The sequence below is a fragment of the Pipistrellus hanaki genome (assembly GCF_964339955.1).
Source record: "Pipistrellus hanaki genome assembly, chromosome: 11".
Classification (NCBI taxonomy): domain Eukaryota; kingdom Metazoa; phylum Chordata; class Mammalia; order Chiroptera; family Vespertilionidae; genus Pipistrellus; species Pipistrellus hanaki.
The window spans coordinates 42340252-42365063 of record NC_140513.1 but is presented as its reverse complement, the minus strand read 5'-3'; the positions used below and the strand labels follow the sequence as shown (position 1 = coordinate 42365063).

The following is a 24812-nucleotide window of genomic DNA, read 5'->3' as shown; positions in this document are numbered from 1 at the left end:
TTGGGTGGGAGAGTATTAGAAGGATTTGTGCCCCTATTGGTGGTAAAATACTATCCAGTTATAAATATCCTTTCTGCCTAGAGCCATGGTTGGCAAACTGTGGCTCGTGAGCCACATGCGGCTTTTTGGCCCCTTGAGTGTGGCTCTTCCACAAAATACCCTGGCCTGGGCGAGTCTATTTTGAAGACGTGGTGTTAGAAGAAGTTTAAGTTTAAAAAATTTGGCTCTCAAAAGAAATTTCAATCTTTGTACTGTTGATATTTGGCTCTGTTGACTAATGAATTTGCCGACCTCTGGTCTAGAGGATATTTAGACAGAGGGGCCTATTTGACCCTGGGATGGCTTTGTAACATTTTCCGTTTTCATCCCTTTAATGTTTTGTGACCTGTTCTGCCATGTGGGTTCAGGAACTGGGAGCTGAGTCTAGGTTCTGCTACTCGCAAGCTCTGTGCCCTGAAGAAAGCCCCTTGCCTGCTCCCGAGCCTCACTTTCTTTTGCCTAAGGAGCTAGTTCTTGCCCTGCCCATCTCTCACAGCATCTTCTCTGACTCAAAAGAGAACATGTACCTATAAGAGATTGTCAGTGGTTTTCATGGAGTATCCAGTAAGGTTTTTGCTGTGACAGTTGTATTGATAGTCAGAATTTAAAATTATAGGAGAAGGAGAGAGTGGAGTAAGTAAATTTGCATAAGGACTCTAATGACACTCTTGGAAAGGAAGGGACCAAAATCTCATTTCCATCTCCTGTAATTTCAGGTTACAGAGACCTTCAGGATGTGCTGGTGATTCACCACCAAAGGAGAATAAAGAGTTACTTACCCAGGGTCACAGAGCTAGCCGCCAGGCGATAGAGCACTCAGGACAGAAGCACTCAGGATAGAAGGATGTGCTGGATGTTGCCTTGTTCTGAAAAAAGCAAAGGATTTGGCCTTGAGCAAATGGCTTGGGTGAGTAAATCTAAAGAGACAGCAGTTGGGAACCCAAGTCACTTTTATTTTTTAATATGTTTTTTATTGATTTTTTTTTTTGAGAGAGAGAGAGAGGAAGGGAGAGGGAATAGAGAGAAACATTGATGAGAGAGAGACATCAATTGGCTGCCTCTTGCACGTGCCTACTGGGGATCAAACTCATAACCCAGGTACATGCCCTGACTGGGAATTGAACCAGGGACCTCTTGGTTCATTGGTTGACACTCAACTACTGAGTTACCCTGGCTGGGCCCAGAACACCAGTAGAACACCAGGTATATTAATCAACTTGGGCTGGCATAAAAAAATACCATAAATTGGTCTAGCCAGTGTTGCTCAGTGGTTGAGGCTCAACTATGAACCAGGAGGTCATGGTTCAATTCCTGGTCAAGGCACATGCCCAGGTTGCAGGCTCAATCCCCAGTGTGCGGCATGTAGGAAGCAACTGATCAATGATTCTCTCTCATCATTGATGTTTCTTTCTCTCCCTCTCCTTTCTTCTCTGAAATTAATTTTTTAAAAAAAACATTTTTAAAATACCATACACTGGATGGCTTAACCACCAGAAATTTATTTTTCACAATTCTGGAAGCTGGCAATTCCAAGATTAAGATGCCAGCTGATTTGGTTCCTGGTGAGGGCTCTCTTCCTAACTTACCAATGGCTGCCTTCTTGCTGTGTCCTCACTGGGCAGGGAGAGCATTCTGGTCTCTCTCTTCTTAGGGCACTAATGCCATCATGGAAGCCCCACCCTCGTCTCATGTCCTCATCTAAACCTCGTTATTTCCCAAGATGTCAGGGCTTCAACATCTGAGCTTTGGGATACAAACATTCATTCTACAACACCAGGTTTCTGGCCTACCTTTGTTTTCTAAAGCAACCATCTTCTATTGGAAACTACTATGCTCTCCTACTGGGAGGTCAAGGAGCACATCTGAGTTCCGGCTCTAGGGTTTAACTGGGAGCAAGGACTAACAGACCCTTTGTCCATGAGAAAATACTGGGGGAGTTCTTAGATCTATTGAGGTGGGAAGACCCTGGAAAGAAAATTTAATTTTTTTGCTCCTCTGGACAAGTAGAGTTCCAATCAAGTCATGTTTGGGAGCATGTCGTATATCTGAGAGTTGGACACATCTGGGTTTGAAGACAAATTCTGTCATCTGGCAGCTAGCTCTGTGACCCTGGGTAAGTTACTCTGTGGTCTGAGCCTCGGCGTAAAAATGGGGATAGCTTTCCCTCAGAGATTGGGGGTGAGGAGTAAATGAGATCTTTCATCGAGAGCTTTGCAGGGTTCCAGGGAAGAACTCACTCCACTTAACGATGCTGCTCTTGCTAAGACAGCCTTCCTTTGAGGACTTGTTTTTGTGGGGAGGGCATTAGTCACAACTGGGGATACGTAGGACAAACCCTGTGACAAGGCACAACCCTATTTCAGCAAAAAGGGATGGAAGGTTTTCTAGAAAGTACTTTAGGGGGAAAACAAACCAGCTCTGAATCACATTTGATGGGATGTTTTAAACATGAAAGAAAATATTCTTCTGGCCCTTAATAGGTAAGGCTTCCCCCCCGCCCCATCCCCCTTTTTTAAATATATATTTTATTGATTTTTTTTTTTTTACAGAGAGGAAGAGAGAGGGATAGAGAGTTAGAAACATCGATGAGAGAGAATCATCAGTCAGCTGCTTCTTGCACCACCCCTACTGGGGATGTGCCTGCAACCAAGGCACATGCCCTTGACCAGAATCGAACCTGGGACCTTTCAGTCCGCAGACTGATGCTCTATCCACTGAGCCAAACCAGTTTTTGGTAGGGTTTTCCATCTTAATATTTCATGCTGAGTCCTAAGGGACCCCAGAGTAATGAGGGGAATACGGCAATCACACACAAATCTACACAACTGAGGTTTATCAAGGGCTGGCCATGGAATTGCAGGTTTGTCATCTCCTCAGAGTTAGCGTCTGTTACTACTTCTCTGTGGGGAAGAGACCTGGAGCAGAAACTCGGGATTCTTCCTTACCTAAAGTCTTTCCCTTAAAAAATGAATATTAACATGTGCTATGCTCATACAACACAAGCAACCAAGCTTTCTCACACACACACACACACACACACACACACACACACACACACACATTTTCTTGGGACAAACCACAGAGAAAAACTGTTTAAATGTATTTAATGAAAACATTTTCCTAGTTCAACAATTCTTAAAGAGATCCAGCTTTCTTATGGAAAACAGCCCAGGATTCTTAGAGGAAATTTTGAAGGTTGGAGAAATACTCTTCTTTCTCTCTATCAGTATCCTTTTGCCAAAGAAGATGCCGACTGTCTTTCTCACTGCAGAGCGCGAGGAAGTTCTGGTTATATGCTCACATCAATCCGGGGGTGCTTTTTCAAATTTGTTTTTCTTTATAACATTAACCCAGGTCCTTTAAAAAAAAACTGTCTTTGTTTCATAAAGGCTTTAAAGCAATTAAAAAACAAGCATGTAAAATATAATAAGGACTAAAGGGAAAAAGAAAGAAAGCAAAGTTGGGGTAGAAAGTGTGTGCCTATAGAACAAAAATTTGGCTTTGGGCTTCCCAGTGACCAGGCAAAGAGGAAAAGCTCGTTTGGTTGCCTAATTATTAAAAAAGGAAGTCTCTTAGGGTGAGCTCAGCTGTCCCTGGCACTGAGGACAGAAGTCAGCTTTCTCACGGGCAGTCGTGAAGAGGACATTTCTGAGTTCTGATGACGAATTTCCCCTGAGGCCCCCCAGTGCCTGCTACTGAACTATTGGGACGGTAGACAGCCCTCATGGTTGGTATTTGCTACTGAATTATATGGGACTATAGACAGGTCTCAGGGTTGGCTTTTTGTCAAAGCATCGTTCCATAAAGGTAGAGAAAGAACCTCCAGGCAATTTTCCATTTGTGTTATCAATTTTCAACTGGACGTTTGTGAAATGTTGAGCAACAAAGAGTTAGAGGTCATCTGTGATAAGCGCCTGGAATGTAATTCCTTGGAAAAGGGAAAATGTGGAGCCACAGGCTTAAAACAGCTCCATAAGCAAGGGCAGAAACGACATTGCTTTGTTAATGTTAAAATGAAACTGCCTTGGCCAGTGTGGTTCAGTGGTTAGATAGTCCAAGAACTGATGGGTCGTGGGTTTGATTTCTGGTCAAGGGTATGTACCTGGGTTGCAGGTTTGATCCCTGACCTGCTCAGGGTGCATGTAAGAGGCAACCCCATCAATGTGTCACTCTCATTTCTCTCTCTCTCTCTCTCTCTCTCTCTCTCTCTCTCTCTCTCTCTCTCTCTCTCCCACCCCCTCTCTCTCTTTCTCTCCCACCCCCTCTCTCTCTTTCTCTCCCACCCCCTCTCTCTCTTTCTCTCCCACCCCCTCTCTCTCTTTCTCTCCCACCCCTCTCTCTATCTTTGTCTTTCTCTTCTTCTCTATCTCTTTCCCTCTCTTCCCCTATCCCACCCTCCCTTCACTCTCTCTAAAAATCAATGGGAAAAATATCCTCAGGTAGGATTAAAAAAAAGAAAGAAACCCCAAGGTATGGAAGCTAGAGAGAAGGCTACCCACCTCTGCATGCAAGGTCATATGCAACAAAGAAAATGTAGGAAATTTGGGGGGATGGGGAGGAAAAAATGAATGATAGTTTTATTACTTTAATGCATCAATTTTCAGCCAGTGTGTGTGCTGTAAGAATTTTAAAAACATGCAATACCTATTTAGCCAGCGGCCCTGGCTTCTTTTCCCTTAGGTTGTCAAATTAAAAAAATGACAACAGCCAGCACAACAATAGCCTTCTGGTGTGAATGAATCAAAATTATACTTTTTCTTGTTTTGTTAGATTTACAATAAAATATATTTTTTGGTGTGCAGCAGAACTTTAGTAATTAGTTATGTGTGCCAACCTTTGAGATGAAAATCTTGAAAATCGCTGCTTTAAGTAACTGCTATTAACCCTTTTGTATATTTCCTTCCTTTTCTCCCAATAGATCATGTTAACACAATCATAGTTTGCATACAACTTTATATCCTTTTTCTTTAAGCAGCATAAAATAAGCTAATGTATTTTATATTGTTTGGTGTGTGGGTGCTGGGATAGAATTCCCACTATGGCTGCAGCCCTTCTGTAGAGTGTGTAATACGGCTACATGCCACACACACAGCGTTTTGTGAAAAATAAGACAAGAGGCTGTTTGAATGGATTGGTGATCAGTAAAAAGACCAGAGGGCTTGTGGGGGGAAGAGGGTGAGACCAGAGATTGACAAGGAGTGTACCAGAAACCGAGAATCCGGAGGAGAAATCCTGTGAGAACATAAATCCGAGAGGATGTAGAACCCCTTGGGGCTCCCCACTGCATGTGGGAATCAGGTTTTAATTTAATGTGTATCTCAAGTTCACCTCCTATAATGGTGTTAAAATATATATAAGCATGAATAAGATCTGGCCTTTCATAAAGGAGGTAAAAATAGAACGTTGGATGGGTCAACAAATGTGATAATATAGTGGTGCTATTTGGCAAGTTTTTTCTCTTTTAAAGTAGTTTTTCTAGCAGCCCCCCCCCCCCCTTTTTGCATTATTTTTATTTTTTTTATTTTATTTATTTTTATTTTTTAAATTTCTTTATTGATTAAGGTATCACATATTTGTCCTCAACCCCCCCCCAGTCCAATCCCCTCCCCCCCTCATGCCCCCATCCCCTTATTGTCTTTGACCACTGGTTAGGCTCATATGTATGCACATAAGTCCTTTGGTTGATCTCTCCCTTTTATCCCCACCCTCCCTTTGAGGTCCAACAGTCTGTCACCCATGGCTCCTTGTCTCTAGGTCTGTTCTTGTTCATCAGTCTATGTTGTTCACCATTTCTCCTAGATGAGTGAGATCATATCCTACTGGAAATATACTTATAAAAATAAAAAATGAGACAAGCAATAATCGTTATGCTGAAAGGCATATGAATCAGTCTCCAGCAGTCCCTTTTTCATGGTCAAGAATGTTTCTTCTTTCTTTAGGGGTGGGCACCCAAAGTCATCAAACTAATGCAAACACTTCCCAATAACCCTCTGTTCAGTTCTGAGTTCCCTTCCAGACATAAACCACAGATTCATTGAAGTCATGTCTGGAGTGACCTCTCAGTTCTGATATTCCACTGTTGACCTTGTACAGATGTCTCCTCCTCCCCTTGTGGTATTGCTTTGAAATGTGCCACTTTCTTCTTAGTTACTCGGGATTGCCTTCAGGTTCAGGAAGGGACGGATAAGTCCATTTTCTTATATTGTGGTCGTTTCCTGCTGGCCAGATGCTGTGGCCAAATCCCACCTTCCCCAGGGCCTGAAAGGTGACTGTCCAGGAAGAGGCTCACCTTTGTGCTTTTATCACAGCGGCCTATGGAAGCAGTCCCACTGTGCACACTCGCTTTGTTCTCTGACGGGTTAAAAAAGACGGAGGAGGGAATCTGTCCGTAGCTTATCTCAGGCAATCCCTGATGTAGTAATACTATTTTTTTCCCCTGAGGAAATCCAATCAAATGGGATTTTAACCATCTAGAATCTTCCCTTCCCTATAAATGAGTGTGAGTATCTGAGAAGACACAATGAAATTAGATCCTTTTGGCTGATTTCATTAAGAGGCTGGGATTAATGAGAGGATGTGTGTTGGCTGCAGTTATGACTCCTCCTCCACTGCCTGGTATTCAGTTAATGAAAGGAAGAATCGATACATGTTTGGAATTTCATCTCCTCTCCAACACTGAAAATTTTATAAGCTGCTAGCTTTACTACTGGATATTAAAGTCTTCGAAGAATCAAAACCGCAGCTTGCTTTGTTATATCAAAAGGGAATGAGTTTTTGTGCTTCTAGCACAACTGGTAGGCAGTTACCTGGTAGTGCTGTTTGCTGGCCACAGACCTATTTCAGAAATGTAAATGCAATATAGGCCTGCATCATAGAAAAGGCCAGTTTCCTGACAGGTCGGTTCAGAATTCATGGTAAAGTGGATTCTCTTTTCTCGTTGGCTTCTATTTTAAAGCCAGAGAAACACTGCCATGCTAGACTACATAAATGATTTCACCCTGTCCCTGGAATTCTGGTAGCATCAATAGAATTCGCTTGTTGACTATAACTGTCTTCTCTCCTCTGGGGCCTTGGGTATTACTTGTCCTAGAAGGACTTCCTACAAGGTCTTTCCCTGGCTCCTAAGCATTTCTGTCTCTTGTCGTGGCTTCTAGAACTTCCTTCTTCCCTTTGGGACCTGTCATACCCCTGTGGAGCAGGGTTTCCGTAGCAGTTTACCACTGGGCTCACTCATGGAGACTCTCAACATGAATGTTTCTTCTCTTTCCCCTTCCACTCCCCTTTCCCTCATCCCCCCCTCCCTCTAGTTCTAACCCTCTCTCTTCTAATGCCCCTACCTTCCCCTCAGCATGTTTTGGGCTCTCTTTTCTTTCTTTTGATACATTAAAAACTATAGAAAAGTACAGGCAATAACAGACAACTTATTTTTACTATGAAAAATTAATAATGTTTTAAACTTCAAGTTTGATTTTTTAAAATAAAATAAAACATTACAGGTAAAATTAAAGTCCTTTGATGCTATTGAATGCCCTTGACCCATATTTTTCCTCACTCTTCCTCCAGGTAACCCCCATTAGGCATGTAACTCCTCAGGCCAGAGGCTCAACTGTTGGCCCTTCTTTGTCTGCTAAGCCATGTCAACTGGAGCCCCACAAAAGGCCTCTCTCTTTCTCTGGGTGATTATTATATGCTGATGAGTCTGGGGGTCTCCAGAAGCAAATTAAGTAAACATCCATTCTTATCTATATTGTATGGGAAACTAAGCAGATTGAGCAGCCCATGGCATGAACTTGTGGGGAAGAACTATGTGCAGGAGACTTCAACTGATGCAGCCAGGCTCTCTCAAGCCACAGAACCTGTTCTTGTTGGAGTCCTGTCCGCCTGGTCTCCCATCTGTGTAAGCAGCCAGGTCTTTTGTGAGTGCTCCTTATTCTCTTTTCTTTGCCAGGAAGCCTAACTTGGGGATTTAGGATTTCTGATCACATTCTTTATGTTCTCTTGGCTTCTTATGGATCCTGAGTCCACATTTCTAGCCCTGGTCTCATGGCTGTTTTCTGATTCCCTGGTTGTATAATGGTCTGGTATTGATGTTCTTAAATCTAATACCCTCCTAAAGCTCTGCTTAATTTAGTTGAAGAAACTCAGCAATGGGCTCAGATTGTCTCCTCATCTTAACCCTCCAGAGCATGCTAGGAGATAGGTAAGGGCTGGTAAGTTACCTGGCTAAGAGTTGACTTTGCCCCTAGATCTGCACAGCATTGTTCCATTATTGCCAACTCTCAGGTCCTCAGGGTAAGTAGGGACCATGGAAAATATGGCACCAAGAGTTAGCAGGTCAGGGAGCCTGGAGTCTGAGATGTCAACATCAACTCTACAAGTCAGCCTGCAGCCTATGAAGACAAGTCTTAGAGGGAGTGAGTAGATGTTGAAATTGACCATAGTTCAATGTTCTTGTCTAGGTCTCCCCTTGGTATTGAATCTGAGACTGAAGACTTTTTTCCAGAGCTCCACAGAATTGTTCACAGTGAGATGGAGACTGAGACTAACAATGCCAGGGTACTGCTAGGTGTACGTAGGGTACCTTTTCCCTCACTCCGCCAGCTTCATTGGATGTGAAGATGTCAATTCACAAGCTTCTTTATGAGCTTCTTAATTGCCATGCTCCTTCTCACCCTTCTCCTTCCAGCTTCTTTATGTTCATTTTTTTCCTTCTCATTTTGCATTGATTTATGGGTCTATTTGGCTTCCTCTCTCCTGCTGTATCCAGTTTGCTTGTCCTCTCAGCTGGTGAGTTGTAGTGGCGCATAAATAGGGAAATGGAAACTATTGATCAGCCTTGTGTAAAGCCTGCCAAATTTTTCATCATCACTTCTCACTTCCATTAAATTCTAGGGAAATAATATAGTGGGGAAATAATTTCCAACAAGTGGCTGAGATTCAGGACTCATGCTGTAGATTGTATTTGCTCAGGACAGGGGTTGTGAGTGGGGGAGGGAGGAGACTCTATTAGAGTCTGTAAAAAGATAATGTTATTCAAGAACAACTATTTTTACATACACTATTTTTAGTATCCATTGGTCTTATAATTCCCAGTGATTAAACTTGTGGTTCATGAGGAACAGTAATTGGTCCACTTTTCTCTGTTCAAACATGCCATCTCTCTTCAAGGTTAAGGCATAGTGTTTTAGGACCCTCTTACCCGTCCCCTTCTCATGCTTCTTAAGGAAAACAAACCAAATAACATAAAACACCAAACAAAACAAAACTCTCCTAACTTTCTGGAAGTTAGAACATGCTAAAGACTTGAATTACCCGCCAGACCTCTCAGTGAGAGCCAACAAGAATCTGTGTCCATTGACACCAGGGCACCTGCCCATCTGGATTCTAATACTAGCTCTAGCATTTACCACTAGGGGACCACAGACAAATCATCTAACTCTTCGAAGCCTTTTTTTTTTTCATATGTGAAATGGGAATTGAGGAAAAAACCTGTCTTAGGAGATTGTCTAAGCAGAGGTAGTGTGTGAAAGGTGCTCAGAAAGAGGTGGGCACTAAGGCAGCAATTACAGTTCTTCCTCTGTCCCTTGTACTTTCCCCGTCCAGCCCCTGCACCAGCCATCCTTGGTATGTCACCTGAGACAAAACTTTCCACCTTGCTGAGGTTGTTTCTGTACCTAAAAATTGGTGACAACGACAATGATGATGGTGACAATGATGATATACCCAAGTTCATTTTGAGTTTTAACACAGTGCTTTGAGCATAGTAAATGTTCAATAATTGTTACTTTTTATCATAATATGATTATTAATATTCCCTCAAGGGTCAAAGGCTTAGATCCCTGCTGAATTACTAGGATGCTGTGCCAGACTTGAGATGGGTGTGGGGTAAACTATAAAGTATAGATGAGTAGTTGGTGACTTCAGAGAAGACACGCTATGTTGATTTGTTTATTTAAATTTAAGTGAGTCTTGGGGGGCAATGATAAGATATGTACACATATAATAACCTTAATAAAAATGAAAATAAGAAATAAAAAATAAATAAATTTAAGTGAGTCTTTTTTTTTTCTTCTTAATATATTTTATTGATTTTTTACAGAGAGGAAGGGAGAGAGATAGAGAGCTAGAAACGTTGATGAGAGAGAAACATTGACCAGCTGCCTCTTGCACACCCTCTACCAGGGATGTGTCCGCAACCAATGTACATGCTCTTGACCGGAATCGAACCTGGGACCTTTCAGTCTGCAGACCGATGCTCTACCACTGAGCCAAACCGGCTTTGGCTTAAGTGAGTCTTAAGTGATCTCTAAGGTTCTATTAGTTCTAGCATAGCAGCCCCCCAAAATGATGTCAGAGAAGTGGAATTGCCTTTGTTTCCTTTCCCAGAAGCTGCTTTTGAGGGATCATCAGGAGCAGTGGAGCCCCTAGTCCTGTAAGGCGGCAGATGTTTGTTTGTTTGTTTGTTTGTTTGTTTTTCTGGACTTTTCTACATTCCCCTCTCCTGCCCCTCCAAAATGTAAATAGCCTCAAGGAAGGACAAGGCTTGTGGCATTACCAGTCAGCTTGCTCCTTTGCTGATCTAGGGTTTAGTGGGGATTAACTGAAAACAGACAGGACCTGGGGTGAGTCTTGGGGAGCAGAGTTTGTGCTGGAGTGTAGAGCAGGGGAGAAGGACCCAAGCTCCAACTGCCTGTTTTATAGTTTTTACTGAACTCATTAACTCTCAGCTCCTTTGCTGAGCCTACCTAGAATACAATCACAGCCATTGTCTTTGCCCTTAACAAACAAAGACACTCTAATAACTTTAGCTCTTAGTTTGGCTTCTTCAAAGCACTGATTAGGGCCCAGCTGGTGTGGCTCAGTGGTTGAGCATTGAATCATGAAGTAGGAGGTCATGGTTTGATTCCTAGTCAGAGCCCATGCCAAGTTGCAGGTTCAATCTTCAGTAGGGGCCATGTAGGAGACAGCTGATCCATGATTCTCTCTCATCATTGATGTTTCTATCACTCCCTCCCTCTCTCTCTCTCTGAAATCAATAAAAGCATATATAATTTTTTAAAAAGGGCACTGATTAGGCTGAATCTAATCCATATAAGCTGTAATAGTCCTCTGTGTAACTACACACTCTTTCCCTCCAGTGTAGTCAATCCTCATGACTTAAACAGTAGCTTAAGTCTGGCTCTCCCAAACCATTGAGAAAGAGCTCTTTTCCTCATCTGTGGCTGAGAAGCAGATAGGAGTTCTTACCCTCTGGCATCAGAACCATGGCCAGCTTCTCTTTCTGCCTTCTCAGCCAAGGTGGCAGCAGTCCTTCTCTGTAGTGTAGTGACTCAGACTGGACTCTAAGCCATACCCAACAGAACTTGTGCACTTTTTCTGAAATGGTTTAAATTTCAGAATGTAAAATTGGAATGTAAAATTGGAAGCCAATGCTACGCAGTGTGTTTGGTTCACCTATGGACTTCCATAGCAAAACTACACATTACAAGTGTAACTATTATAAATATTGTAGTTCAGAGGAGACAGTGGACAACCTCTTCTTTTTGGAGAAAGGATCACAGGGACAAAGAGAAATATTCAGGAGGAAGAATGAAAAAAGAGAGTACCTAAGTCTTGGGAAACATCTTTATAAATGAATATCCACAGCATCCTATGTGGTTTATTGCATCACTCATTGTCAGTATATTTAACATAGTAAGGAAAAGTTCTGCTTAAATTTCTCCTAGGAGGTTAATAACTTTGGCAAATGGTGTAAAAAAATTGGGCTAACTATATTGTACATGCAGACTGTATATTCTTGTATTTCTTTAAAATTACATTTTTAAGATTAAATTATATGTTTCATAAATTAGAAAATGCTAATTTTACAAAGGAACTATGGAAGCTTTCTTTAAAAATGTACGTGCTTTCCAACTTATTTGATCACTTAATGTTGAAAATCAAGGTTTCTAGACACCCCTATACTCAATTAATATGACAGTAGGATTTTCCAAACAAATAAGGGACCCACAAATATTACAACCAAAGACTTTAGAAAAAGTTTTTTCCCCCTGAGTATAAGATTAACATGTGTACATAGATTATTTGAAAAAATACAGAAAAGTATATAGAAATTAATATCTCTCTATATAAAAGCCTAATATGCAAAGTGTCCCCTCAGGAGTTCGACTGACCTACTGGGAGTTCAATCACTTGCAATGATGTGTGCTGACCACCAGGGGGCAGTGCGGAATGAAGGAAGTCCCCAAGCGCAGCTGGCAGCCGCTAGGGACCCTACCTGTTCACAAATTTCCTGCACTGGGCCTCGAGTTACTAATTAAAGCTTACCATAAGACTTACCAATACTTTGCTGTTAATACTCAGTATGCTTTCTTTTTTGTATATATACATTTTTCACATAGTTTGGATTATACCACTTTCATCTGACTTTTAGATATAATCTTATTAGTGGGTTCTCATTTTTGAAATTTTCTTTTTGAAAATGTTTTAGCACAAATGTATAACCTATTTAATTTTACTCATTCGTGGATATTGCCAATAATAACTATTGTTGCTGTAAGCATTTCAGTATATCAATCCTTGAGTCTCTGCCCATTTTTTAGGATATATTCTTAGAAGGGAAATCATTTTGTTTTAGGTATATGACATATTGCCAAATTATATTTTGGACAGATGATACTAATTGTTACATATTCGTGTTTCTGTGTGCTCTGACTTCCCTGTACCCTCAATGTCATTGAGCATTATCTTTTTGATCCAATTTTTCTCAACTCTGGTTTCCCTGTGGAATCAATCCAGAGCTTTAAACAAACAAACCAACAAAACAAACCTATGCCTAAGCTCTACCCCCAAACCAATTAAATCAGAATTTCTGGGGAGTTGGGGACCCAAGGCATCTTCAAGTTTAAAAACTCCAAAATGAGTCTGGTTGATAGAAGTACTTTGCTAATTGAGCAAGTGAAAAGTCTTCTATTTCAAAGCCCTTTGATATCAAGGCACATTAGCATCTAAGTAGTATATATTTGCCTCATTAACTTAAAATACATACTGTGAAATCATGGTCCTGGCCGAAATATTTTCCCCCAATGGGTTTTCATATACTTGGGGGAAATAATAGGCCACTTCTATACCACATCCCCCTCACTTAACATTCATTTTTGTCAATAGAAACATTTTACAGAACCTCTTCTATTTCCCCCGTTTCATCTCTAATCTTGACATCTCTAAGACTCTTTTAGAAGTGGTAAAATTGAATTGTCTTCTTTTAGAAGTAGTAAATTTAAATTTAAATGGCCTTAATTTCATTTACATCAAAGTTATTTGTATCAGTTATTTCATTTATTTTGGCATTTTCAACACCAGACCATGCATTGTCAATGCAAGGTTTATTTCTGTATACTAGTATAACATCATTTCCTCATTTTATTTGTTTGCTAGATAAAAATACAAAAGAAGACTATAAATAGTTTGGCTTGTCAAGTTTGATGATGTGCCAGACATGTTCTGTTTCCCATTTTTGGTTACATTAGTCCAGGGAAACCATTTATGCTCACCCCATTAGGGTAAGCTAATAGGAAGTATTCTGCTCCTTGGTGAAGTGTTTTCTGGTATGTGAGAAATAAGGAATATGTCCTTCTCACTTCTAGTCACCTTTCCTCAAAATCTGGTGCCAGCTATTTATGTCATCTCCTTAAAGGCTCTATTTCCTTAATTTCATCTTGCCCCCATCACCCTCCCATTCTCTTTCCCAAGCAGGAGGAGAGCTCCCTCTCCCACCTCCCAAACACTTGCAGCCAAGAGTGGCCATATAATACGGTTTTGTCTAATTACATGTAAACAATATTCTGCTGACAGTTTGGGGGAAGAGTCTTATTTTCTGAATGAAGGTACATTGATATTGGAACCCCGTGCCCTTTCTTCTGGCCTTTCATTCTGATGGGATGCCTGGATTACGGTGGCCATCTTGCAACCACGAGGTAGCGGGTCTGAGAAAAAGACTAAGAGACTAGCAGAGACATGGGCTCTGTTATCTTTGGGCTGGTGAATCTGTATTAACCATTGCCTGTTGAATGGATATTAGATGGATTTTAGCTGAAAGCATCTTTGGCTCACCAAAAGAGAAGTCACTACCACATTTAACCATTGACTGTAGTTTTCTGTTTCCTGGTTCTTTCATTTTAGAGCTGAATTAGAAAGACCAAGACCATTCCTCAAGGGGACAAGGCCTCTCTGTCTTATCTCCCTTGTATTCTCTTCTCCCTCCCCCAGGCAGAGGTCAAAGTTGGGGCTGTTATTGGGCTAAGAACTGGGGAAAGTCACTGCTTTCTGTTGTCTGTGTCTGATGATGTTCCTGTCTACGTTGGTAGGTAAGCTTGCTTCAGTGTAAAGCTATTTAGGCTTAATTTAAAGTTTAAAAAATGACACATTCTTGTTTATACCAACTTCTCCAAGATTTCATTTTAGAGCCCACAAGCACACTTTATGATAGTTGTTTGCTTCCTATTTGCTATTTTTTCTTGTGGGTTTCTATCTTTCGCAATTCTGGGAAGCTAGGTGACTGAAACCTAAGACAGGATATTGGTACTTCTTGCTCTAAATACCATCCGCACTGCTCCAATTTTGACACAATTTTCCTGACACTTACTGATTGGTAATGACTGTTATTTGAGATTACATCTATTTACTCTGTGCAGCCAAACGTTATGCCAGTGCCTTAATTGGTTTTGTTAGAGTGAGCTTGAAGCCTTGCGTATAGAAAGCAATTAAACTATTTTGGCATTTTGCATTAATCACAGAAGCATCATCAATTTTTGATAAGCTATGTGATGTACATATTTATTGAACACAAGTAGATATAATTTATGTATGTGCAACCAGGGGATGGCCAAGAAAAAGCAAATATGTTTGAGTTTAAAGAGAAACATATCGCATGTCCAGTCATTACTAGAACAGCTAAGTGTTGAATGAAGTGGGAAAATAAAGATAAATTTAATCTCTTTCCTCTATATAACCATCACAAGCTTCACCTGTTTCAAATTTTTAGCTGAGATGTTTAGATAGGTTTTGCATTATTTTCTAGCTGTTCACTATTTGTTTCCATTAAATGTGTAGGCATTTCTAGAACTGGCCAGTATTTTGCCACTACATTTATCTCATCGTAAATCTGTGGGAAGTATAATAATAATAATAATAATAATAATAATAATAATAAAAAGGTATTTTAAATTCTAGCCTCAAACTAAAATGCTGAAACAAAGACCTGGTTTATTTGTAATCACCAAGTTCATCTTCTTTTTCAGGTGTAACATATACTGGACTGTGAAAGCAGCCATGAAAAAGCGCTTATTTTTGAAGCCTTGGTCCTAATACTTGCTTACTGCATCCCCTTTCCAGAATCACTGTGTTCTAGCTCCATCTAATCAGAACAGAGATTGATTATGAAAGAAGCGAGCCTGTATGTGGTATTTCCTAGCAGAATGCCAAGGCAGAGGAAAACCCAGGCAGGTCCTTTGCAGACCGACACATGAGATCATGTAGTGACCTTTTCCAGAACCTTTACTTCTAATTCACTTCATCAGTTTCAGTTTCCCTTGTGGCCAGGTAACTGGATTGAAGCTTCAGCCTGACATCTTGATTTGAAATAAGTAGAAGGAATTTTTGTGGTCTATCCTGCACCCCAGGCTACTGGTATGTTCTTTACATGCTTCCAGGCATGAGCTGGGTCAGTTCTTTGTGAGATAGGGATGTGGGTAGAGGAGACTATGTCCCTTTTTGACTCTTCATGTCTTTCTAGAGACATCTGACTCCAACTTATCATTCTGGTAGGGTGGGGAGGCTGAAATCATTAAGAGCAGTATAAATGAATGAATGAATGAATGAATGAATGAATGAATGAATGAATTAGTAAGTCAAAATTTATTCTAGTAATTAGCCACCAAACCTTGAAATCCCCCAACCTCTGGCTGAACAACAGCAATACTCAACTACACAGGCCAGTGCTCTTCCCTGCAAACACTATAGTCATGAATGCAGCTTCTCCATATTGTTAGGAAATGAACAGGTAGGTAAAAGTTACCTTCTTTATAGACAGAGGAAGTGGCAATACATCTCCCAGTTTCAGTGGCCCTCATTTAGACCCCATCCTGTGTTCTCATTCAGCTCCTGGTCTTGGCTCTGTTCTTGGCTTGCCACAGGGGAAACTAGCCAGACTCCATCATCTGTTGGGCTGGGAGCACCACCCCTCTTTACCCCTCTCCTCTCTCCTTGTTAATGATCGGCACAGACAACCCCTACTGTGATGAGACAATAAAATCCTCACAGGCCTCAAGCGATGAGGATAAGAACTAAAAAAAAAATAATAATAATAGTCTCTGCCATGGAAGCTAATTGGTGCTTTTAATTAATTGCTCCAATTAGTCCCACTCTTTGCAGCTACGATGCTCTGTAACAGTGTCAGTTGGGATGCTTTGGAAAGTGGAAATTGCTGTAACGGTCAGGTGCTCATCCATTAAAACTCTTACTATGTGCAATTAGCTTCTCTTCATGTTTCCATGGCAGCCCTGGGAGTGTGACAAGCAGCATGGATGCAGCCTTACCACTGCCAGAATGAATGGCATCCGTCCATTTCTAGTCCTATAACCTTGATAGCCTAAATATTTTATTATAGATCAAAGTCAGTTACCAGAGATAGTACAATGAATGAGGAGATAATTTAAAAAACACACACAAAAAAAACTAGTCTTGCCCCTTCGTTAAATTTAAAATTTAATAAACAAATAATAAGAGCAGTAGATGGTGTATAGGAAAAATGTCTTTCAAATATTTCAACTAAACACTTTGGAAGCATCTTTAACATATTATTGACATGAATATTTGTGGTTAGCATATTTATTTGTTTAACGTAGCTAGACTTCTTTTGCATCACAAATAAGAAATGAGGTTTGGCCAGTGTTAGTTATATACCCGGAGCTATATCACTTTTTTTCCCCTCAAATATTCAGCCTTTTCCTGCTGTCGCCTAAACTTACAATAAAGTTTGCTTTCAAATGCAGCTAGTGCAGTATTTGGCAGTTATGCTATGATTAGTAATAATAGCATTTTCTGTCACAATCTGTTTTTTGAACTTAATGTGAACTATTACATACAGGAAAGTACACAAGTCATAAATGTGTAACTCATTGGTTTACCATGAAGTAAATATCTATAGAAGCATACCCAGGTTAAGAAGGAAAATAATTGTAACATAGAAACCCACACTTGAAACTTATATGGTCATGTTAACCAATGTCACCCCAATAAATTTAATTAAAAATTTTAAAGGAAAAAACAAAGAGGTAAAATATTGACAGCAGCCCAGAATTCCTCTCATGTCCTCTCCTGGTGTCCGTCCTGCCCCCCCCCCCCCAACCCAAAAGGCAATCACTATGAAGAAATCATTCCATTTGGCTTTCATGTCTATTTTTTGAGAAGATGGCTGTTGGTTTCCTTGCTTCTTTGAAAGCAATTTAAAAAAAAAATTCTAGCTGCATTAAAAATTTTTCTTTTTGTATTTGATTTTAAGCCATTTTACTATGATTTGCCTATGTGAGAATGTCTTTAACCAGATTGAAATTTGTAGGACCTGTTGAATAAATTTGTTGTCTTTCATCACTTTGAAAAATTATCAGCCACCATTTCTTCAAATGTTGCTTTGGTCTCATTCTTTCTCTCCAGAATTTCAGAACTACATTAGATCTTTTCACTATTTTCTATCCCCTCCTAACCTTTTAAAAAGTATTTTCCAACTTTGTATCTCTTTATGCCTCAATCTGAGTATTTTTTCTTACCTTGTCCACTAGTTCTAGTTTATTAAGTATGTCTTTAACTATGTATCAATTGTTCTAAATTGATCTACTGAATATTAATTTAATTACTGTATTTATATTTTTGCCTTCTATCTCATCTTTCCATATATGGAATCTATTGTAACATTTGTATAAGCCATAAAAAGAGTATTAACTGTTACCTTATATATGTTGGATTATATTGAAACACTCAAATAACAAGTATAACTATTATTATGACTAATATCATTATCAGACAGGTAAAGACAGAATGGATTCTAAGTTTGATGTGCTTAGTTACTATATTTTTCAATTCTAACATTTCTAAGTTATTTTTTGATCTGATATATTCTTCAAAAATAATTTCTATTCTGTGCTGAATTCACAATTGAGTCTTTTATTTCTTGGAAAGAGTAAGTTGGTTTTACTTGTATGGTTTCTGCGTTTCATTACCATTCATGACATACCTTCTTTGAGGAATGTCACAGATATGATGCAGTGTTTCCCTAGGCAATGGTTTTCAGTGTATTTCTGATGTGGTAACAAAAGAGCCAACAAAGATTTTCTTTGGATTGATTCATAGACTTTTTTATTATGAAAAATTGAAAATAAATATTAAAGTAGAAGGAAAATTCTATGAATCCACAAAAATCTATCACCCAGTTTCAACAATTATCAATATTTAGCAACCATAGTTATATTAAGTTTTATACCTGATAAACATAGTATCTGAATCCCCTGTAGGTCTACTTCTATTTTCTGTTGGTTCTGCTGTTTCTTATTTCTGTCTTCTTGCTATTATTTTTTTGTGTTTCAGAAATCTATTAAAAAACCATTTGTAGAAATAATTGATGTTTAGGATAGTTTATATCTGCAGGGAAGGTTTATATATTCTTTCTTCTACATGCCTGGCAGCTTTTACATCTGGAATCACCTTCATCCTAATTCAGGCAGGAAGATGATTCAAAGATGAGCTAAAGTTACTACAAAAGCCAGTCTCCTCTGGTTCGCCCTGATAGGGTGATGTAAGCTCTCTTACCAAGCCCAAGACTATGACATTTGTGACTCTATCCCCATGAGATTGACTGCCCAAAGTGCTGCTTAGCATTTTGGCTGACACTTCTTGGATTGGTAAATTCCCCCAGAGGAAAAACCCAAACATTGGACCTTTACTAATGTTAGCTCCCCAATGTGTTAAGCAGAATACACACACACACACACACACACACACACACACACACACACTGGGTGGCCAGATTATTATGATCTCTGAACGCATAATAATCTGGCGACTCAGTGTAGACTGACCACAGAGTTGGATTTTAAAATAAGGTTTTCCATGTATAAGCACTGCATTGTGAGTAGTTAGAAAGAAGCAGGGGACTTACGGTACTAGCCAGAGGCTGGGGGCCACTATCTCTTGCCTACCATTACTAGAAGCAATAGCCTATTGTGAACATCTCTTAAACAGTACCTCATCCTGCAGTCTTTTATACTAATTATTAAAAGGGAAAGTTGAGTAGTAATATACATTGCTTGTACATGGATTAATTGATTTCTGTGTCTATCAGTAAAAATTTAATGGTTGCTTTCTATAAATTCGTTATTTACTCTCAGATCCATTCCTTACTTCTTTTCTTCTATGATTTGTATAATAGATATAGGCTCCCTTACTCTTTGGCTCCCAAGTATGTGTGTTCAAAGGAGACACTGGTAAGACATTGGAGGCAAGAACAGGGAAGAAATCGGGGAATCCTCACCTCTCTTTTTGTTTCCTTTGATGTTTCTGACAGTAGCTGTGTCTCCTCCATGGTTCCAGCTCTTACTGGAAGGCCCTGGCTTCTGGGCTGGGATAACAGCTTTTCCATTATCTTCTTTATTCCTACGGGTGGTAGAGGCCTCTTACTATTGCTAACTCATGGGTTGGGTTACTCCACTTGGCTTCTCAACCCTTCTGTCATTATGTAGTCAGTTCCCTCCAAATTTTCACCATGTCATAATGCCTCTATTTTAAAGATCTAGTTCAGTTACTTTATTTTTCCATAGGGTTTGTTATAGTATGATGTGTATAACATCTAGTTCTTCTTCTCAGAGAAGGTATAATCTTCATAAGGAACAAAAGATATCTGTACATGAAAAAAATGACTGATGACTACATATTAAGAGTCAGTCTTAATGATTTATAGGAGAAGGCCAAAGCAATTCAAAGAAGAGAGAAACCTCTGGAATCTTCATAATCTTTATGTGGAGGTGAGATAAGTTGAACTGCATAGTAGAATAGAATAGAACATGCTCCAGGTGGAAGACAGGATCAAAAAGTTAAAATAAGAAATTTTGTACAACAAATTCATGTTCAAAATTTCCATGTAAAAGTAGCTTTTGAAATTACTTTCCGTTCAAACTAATGGTAGGTATGAGCAACTCGGTGATTCTTGTACATGCTTTGAAAAAAAATCTTTAAACTTTGAAAAATATTTAAAGCTGTTTGAAGTGATGGCATTTTTAATATGTCACCCATGTGGTCTTGCTGGTTCATAATCTTGAGCTAAGCTAGAAATTAACCTGCCATTTATACAAGCTCTGGCACTTCAGATTCTACCAACAGACAGCTGATTAAAAACTGAATAATGAATTATGGTTTAAAAAACTCTTGAGCAAATACATATTTTTCTAGTGAATAAGAGTTTATGATAGGTGTATGAGGAGATGCTCTTTCTATGCCAAGATGTCACTGTATTTTTTAATGGGCTAAGGAAATTAAAATAAGTTAGGAAATAGAAGATATAATGTGAAACCAATTACTTTGAGGTGGATTATTACTCTAGTTAATTTTTTAAAATGTTGTTGCTTTCTAAAATTTTTACAGAGAGGAAGGTAGGAGAAAGATAGAAACTTTGATCACCTGCCTCTTGCATACCCGCTACTGGAAACTGAATTTGTAACCTGGACATGTACCCTGACCCGGAATTGAATCAGTGACCTCCTGGTGCATGGGATGACACTCAACCAAGGGAGCCACACCAGCTGGCATTACTCTAACTAATGTGTAAGTGTGTTGCCAGGCTGTGCTCAGGGCCTGCTGGGAATCAACATGCCTCTCTGTTGGTATATATTGTCTTCATATAGTCAGTGGGAAGAACATTGAATTTGTAGTCAGATCTGAGTTGGTTTTTTTTTTTTTTTTTGGCAGTTGGATCATGGGTGATGAATTTAGCTTTTATTAAATTTAGTTTTTATTACATTTGATATAAAATATTATATTGGTTTCAGGTGTACAACAGAGTGATTAGACATTTATATACCTTACAAGGTGATCTTCCAATAAGTTTAGTACCCATATGGCACCATACATAATTTTAACAATGTCACTGACTATATTTCCCATGCTCTACTTCTTTGTGTTATTGTTTTTTTTATAACTAGCAATTTGTATTTCTTTTTAAAAAGAATATATTTTACTGAATTTTTACAGAAAGAAAGAAAGAGGGAGAGAGAGTTAGAAACATCGATGAGAGAGAAACATCGATCAGCTGCCTCCTGCATACTGCCTTCTGGGGATGTGCCTGCAACCAAGTTACATGCCTTTTACCAGAATCGAACCTGGGACCCTTGAGTCTGCAGGCCAACACCCTATCCACTGAGCAAAACCATTTAGGACACAATTTGTACTTCTTAATCCCTGGGGATTTAATTTCTGAGTTTTGCCTTCATCTGTTAATTAGAAAGAATGATGCAATCTCTTAGGATGCTGTTGTAATTATCTAGGTGAAAGTGCTTAGTAAACTGTCTTACAAATGTAGCTACTTCTTGCTTAAGTATTTGTTAGCTGTCCCTCTATATCTATGCTCCTGTGTCTGGCCAGGTTATAAAATTTGCTGGGGGCAGATAATAGACATGTAACTGCACTGTTACATAGGGGCTTGTGCTTATAACACAGACAAGGGAGAATGGCAACATTTTCTTGTTTGCTTTTTTTTAATTTTTAATTTTTCAGTTGGCACTGCTAAAATCCTGGCACCTGGCCCATAGAGTATTTGAACTCATTTTGCATTTTACCCACATGACAGGCTTGGCTCTGCTCCAGAGGTAGAAGTTGAAGTAAGTAAATGATCTCTTTATTTGCTTTATAACTAAGCTCCATTTCCTTCCCTCTCTTACATCCTGAAACCTTCATAATATACAATATATACATGGCATAGAATGCACATGAACTAACAAGTCGTTACTTGCAAAGTTCTTTTTTTCTTTTCCTGTCTCCAGGACTTTATTAGCTCTTGGAAATCTTAAAAGTTCAGCTCATAGACAGGCTCCTCATCGGGTATTCCTTGACCCCATTCTGTGAAGCACACTAACCACTCGATGATAAGCCATCTGCTAAAAACCAGAGACAGCCAGGGGATCTCCTGCAAGCTGCTAGCTTTCCCTTCTCAGAACAAGTGTTACACTGGTCAGAAGTCACACAGTTCACTTGGAGAATAATAGCCTTTTGCAGTTTATGCTTATCTTGATACCCAACAGCAGTAATAGTATGTTTGGCATAAACTACATACTACTTTTTATTATTCCAGAGGTTTCTTTAGCAACACTCTTCCCTCATCCCCAATATTCCTAGACTAAGAAATCTCTAAAAATACCATCTTAACTATATTTGTGAAGATAAAAGTAAGTTCTAGCATACACATTTTCTATTTATTCCTCAGCTTGGCCTCTGCCCTTGCCAAGTCTTTCAACTATTCACACCAAAAATGCTAAAAGTCAAAGAGTATCATCAAGATTTCTCAAAGAGGACTCTTGTCTTTTTTAATTTAAAGCTTTAAGAGCTCTCTGAACTCATATGTGAGAGACAATGGAACACTTTTCCCCTTTCCTTAAAAATGGTCTATACGTTTAGTTTTATCAATCTGTTCTCGGCTATTCGCAGCCTAGAAAACATGTAAATACTGACCTTCTGAATGCCAAATTTTAACTTTGAATTTGGAAGCAGATCATGAAGACACCAGAGCTGTCAAGATAAATGAAATAGTACTCACTGATCACATTCAAACTTTTATTCTGAGCTAAATTTGATCAAGCGGTTCACAGCAGATTAGAAGCAGTGAATCGGAAATGGAAATGTGGTCGCCCTATTTCGCAGTCAGCTTGGTCTGCCATGAGAGGGGAATTAAACAACAAATGTTTACTTCTCTGGAGGCTAGGAAGTCCCAGACCAAGGTGCTGGCCAGCTTGGTTCCTGGTAAGGACCTTCTTCCTGGCTTGTAGCTGGTCGCCTTCTCTCATGGTCTTTGTTTAGTGCATTCATGTGGGGAGGGGGAAAGGAGGGAAGAGAGAGAGAGACAAGAGAGAAAGAGATAGAGAGAGAGTTGTTCTTTATAATAGTATTAATGCTATCATGAGGGTCCCACCCTTAAGACCTCATATAAACATAATCACTCCCCAAAAGCACCATCTCCAAATACCATCACGTTGTGGGGTAGGGTTTCAACATGTGAATTTTAGGGGCTAAAATTCAGTCCATAGCATCCAGCTAAAGTCAGATACACCAGCAACAACCGAAAGAGAAAATCCGTCTCCTGATAGGGAGGGATCAAAGAAAAACTGCTATTTTTAAGGGGGACCATTTTGTTCAGGGACATATCACACTGTGGACGCCAGTGGTTCCTGAGAGCATCATGATTACTAATGTTCTGATTCATTAACAACAGGATGAAGAGACTTCAGTGCCCTCTGTTTAAGAGGGAAGAGAGTACTCTGTACTCTTTCTGAATTATTCTTGTCAGTGTACTTAAAATGCTGCTATGTCTTCAGGTTGCCATTAATCATGTGAAATATCCATTTACATCGAATGGTTTGTTTTCCTGAAACCTGACCCATCTTATGCATTAACAAACAAGTATTTTATAGGGCCAGTCAACAGGATACTATTTTCAGAGAACAATTTTCTTTTAAAGCTGAATTATGCAGGCGCTAACAACATTTTATGTTGAGACTTTAGCTGTTGAAAACCATCCATCAGGTTTTTCATTACCTAGCACCAAGTTTGAAAAAAAGGTATCACAGTGCTTTCTTATGCAAGCACTGTGCATGGAAAGTCTTATTACTGTTTAAGTTAAAGTGGTAATGCAGATTGGGCTTCAACAGGAGAGAGGAATTATATTTGACTGCACTTCTTTCACCTTGGCCAAGGAACAGTGCTCTCCTGATTTGTCTGCCCATTGTCTTAGTGCCTCTCTCCTGTTAGTAGCCATTTCCTGGACTCTGGTGATTGCAATAGCCAGAGCCCGCCATAGTTACTAGGCAATCAGCATCCATCTCCACAACAAGGCTCGTCTTGCCAAAGGTGAGGCTACTCAAGTCAGTTGGCTGCAATTCCCTGAGTCAGTCTCTATGATAGGGATGGCCTTGCCAAGAGGCCACAATAATTGTTATCACTTGGCAAAGGCTCCCCACACTCTGGAGGGTGTTTGGAAAGGTACAGTCTGCTGCTGCCTCCATCATTCTCTTTTTATGTGTTTTTTTCACATCTGAGAAACCCCCATTTGGCTGACAAACCTCTTCTTGGGCTACATTAAAGAGTCTGTGATCCAGTCTCCTCTTGCAGGGTGATACTACCCTGCTGTCTTGTTAAGCTGCCACTGCAGATCTTGGATGTGAGCCATTATGTCCTGATTTTAGAGTTTATGCCTGGATGTCATCTGACTCTTTTAGATCTGTGTTCTTGAGGTAGATGTTTCTCTGTAATACCCCCAAACCAACAGTTACTGAATAATGCTCTGTACCACATGCTTTATCTCATATCTACTTCTAATCTATTAGCAAATTCTTGTGACTCCACTTACAAATATTTATCTTGATTCTACTGATTTCTCCCCCACCTCTACTGCTGTCTAGCCCAGGCTTCCAACATATCAAGCATGTTTCTGCCTTGGGGCTTGTTCTGGAGACAGGACTGCC

General features: G+C 39.7%; 1 protein-coding gene across 1 annotated transcript in view; it reads left to right on the top strand.

Annotated features, from left to right (window-relative positions):
• Nucleotides 1-880: 880 nt before the first annotated feature.
• The window catches only part of LOC311630498 (uncharacterized protein), a 122157-nt gene continuing 98225 nt past the window's right edge, over nucleotides 881-24812 (top strand). Inside the window, exon 1 of the mRNA XM_084899572.1 lies at nucleotides 881-946. The gene's annotated coding sequence lies outside the window, so the exon portion shown is untranslated. The remainder of the gene's footprint in view (nucleotides 947-24812) is intronic.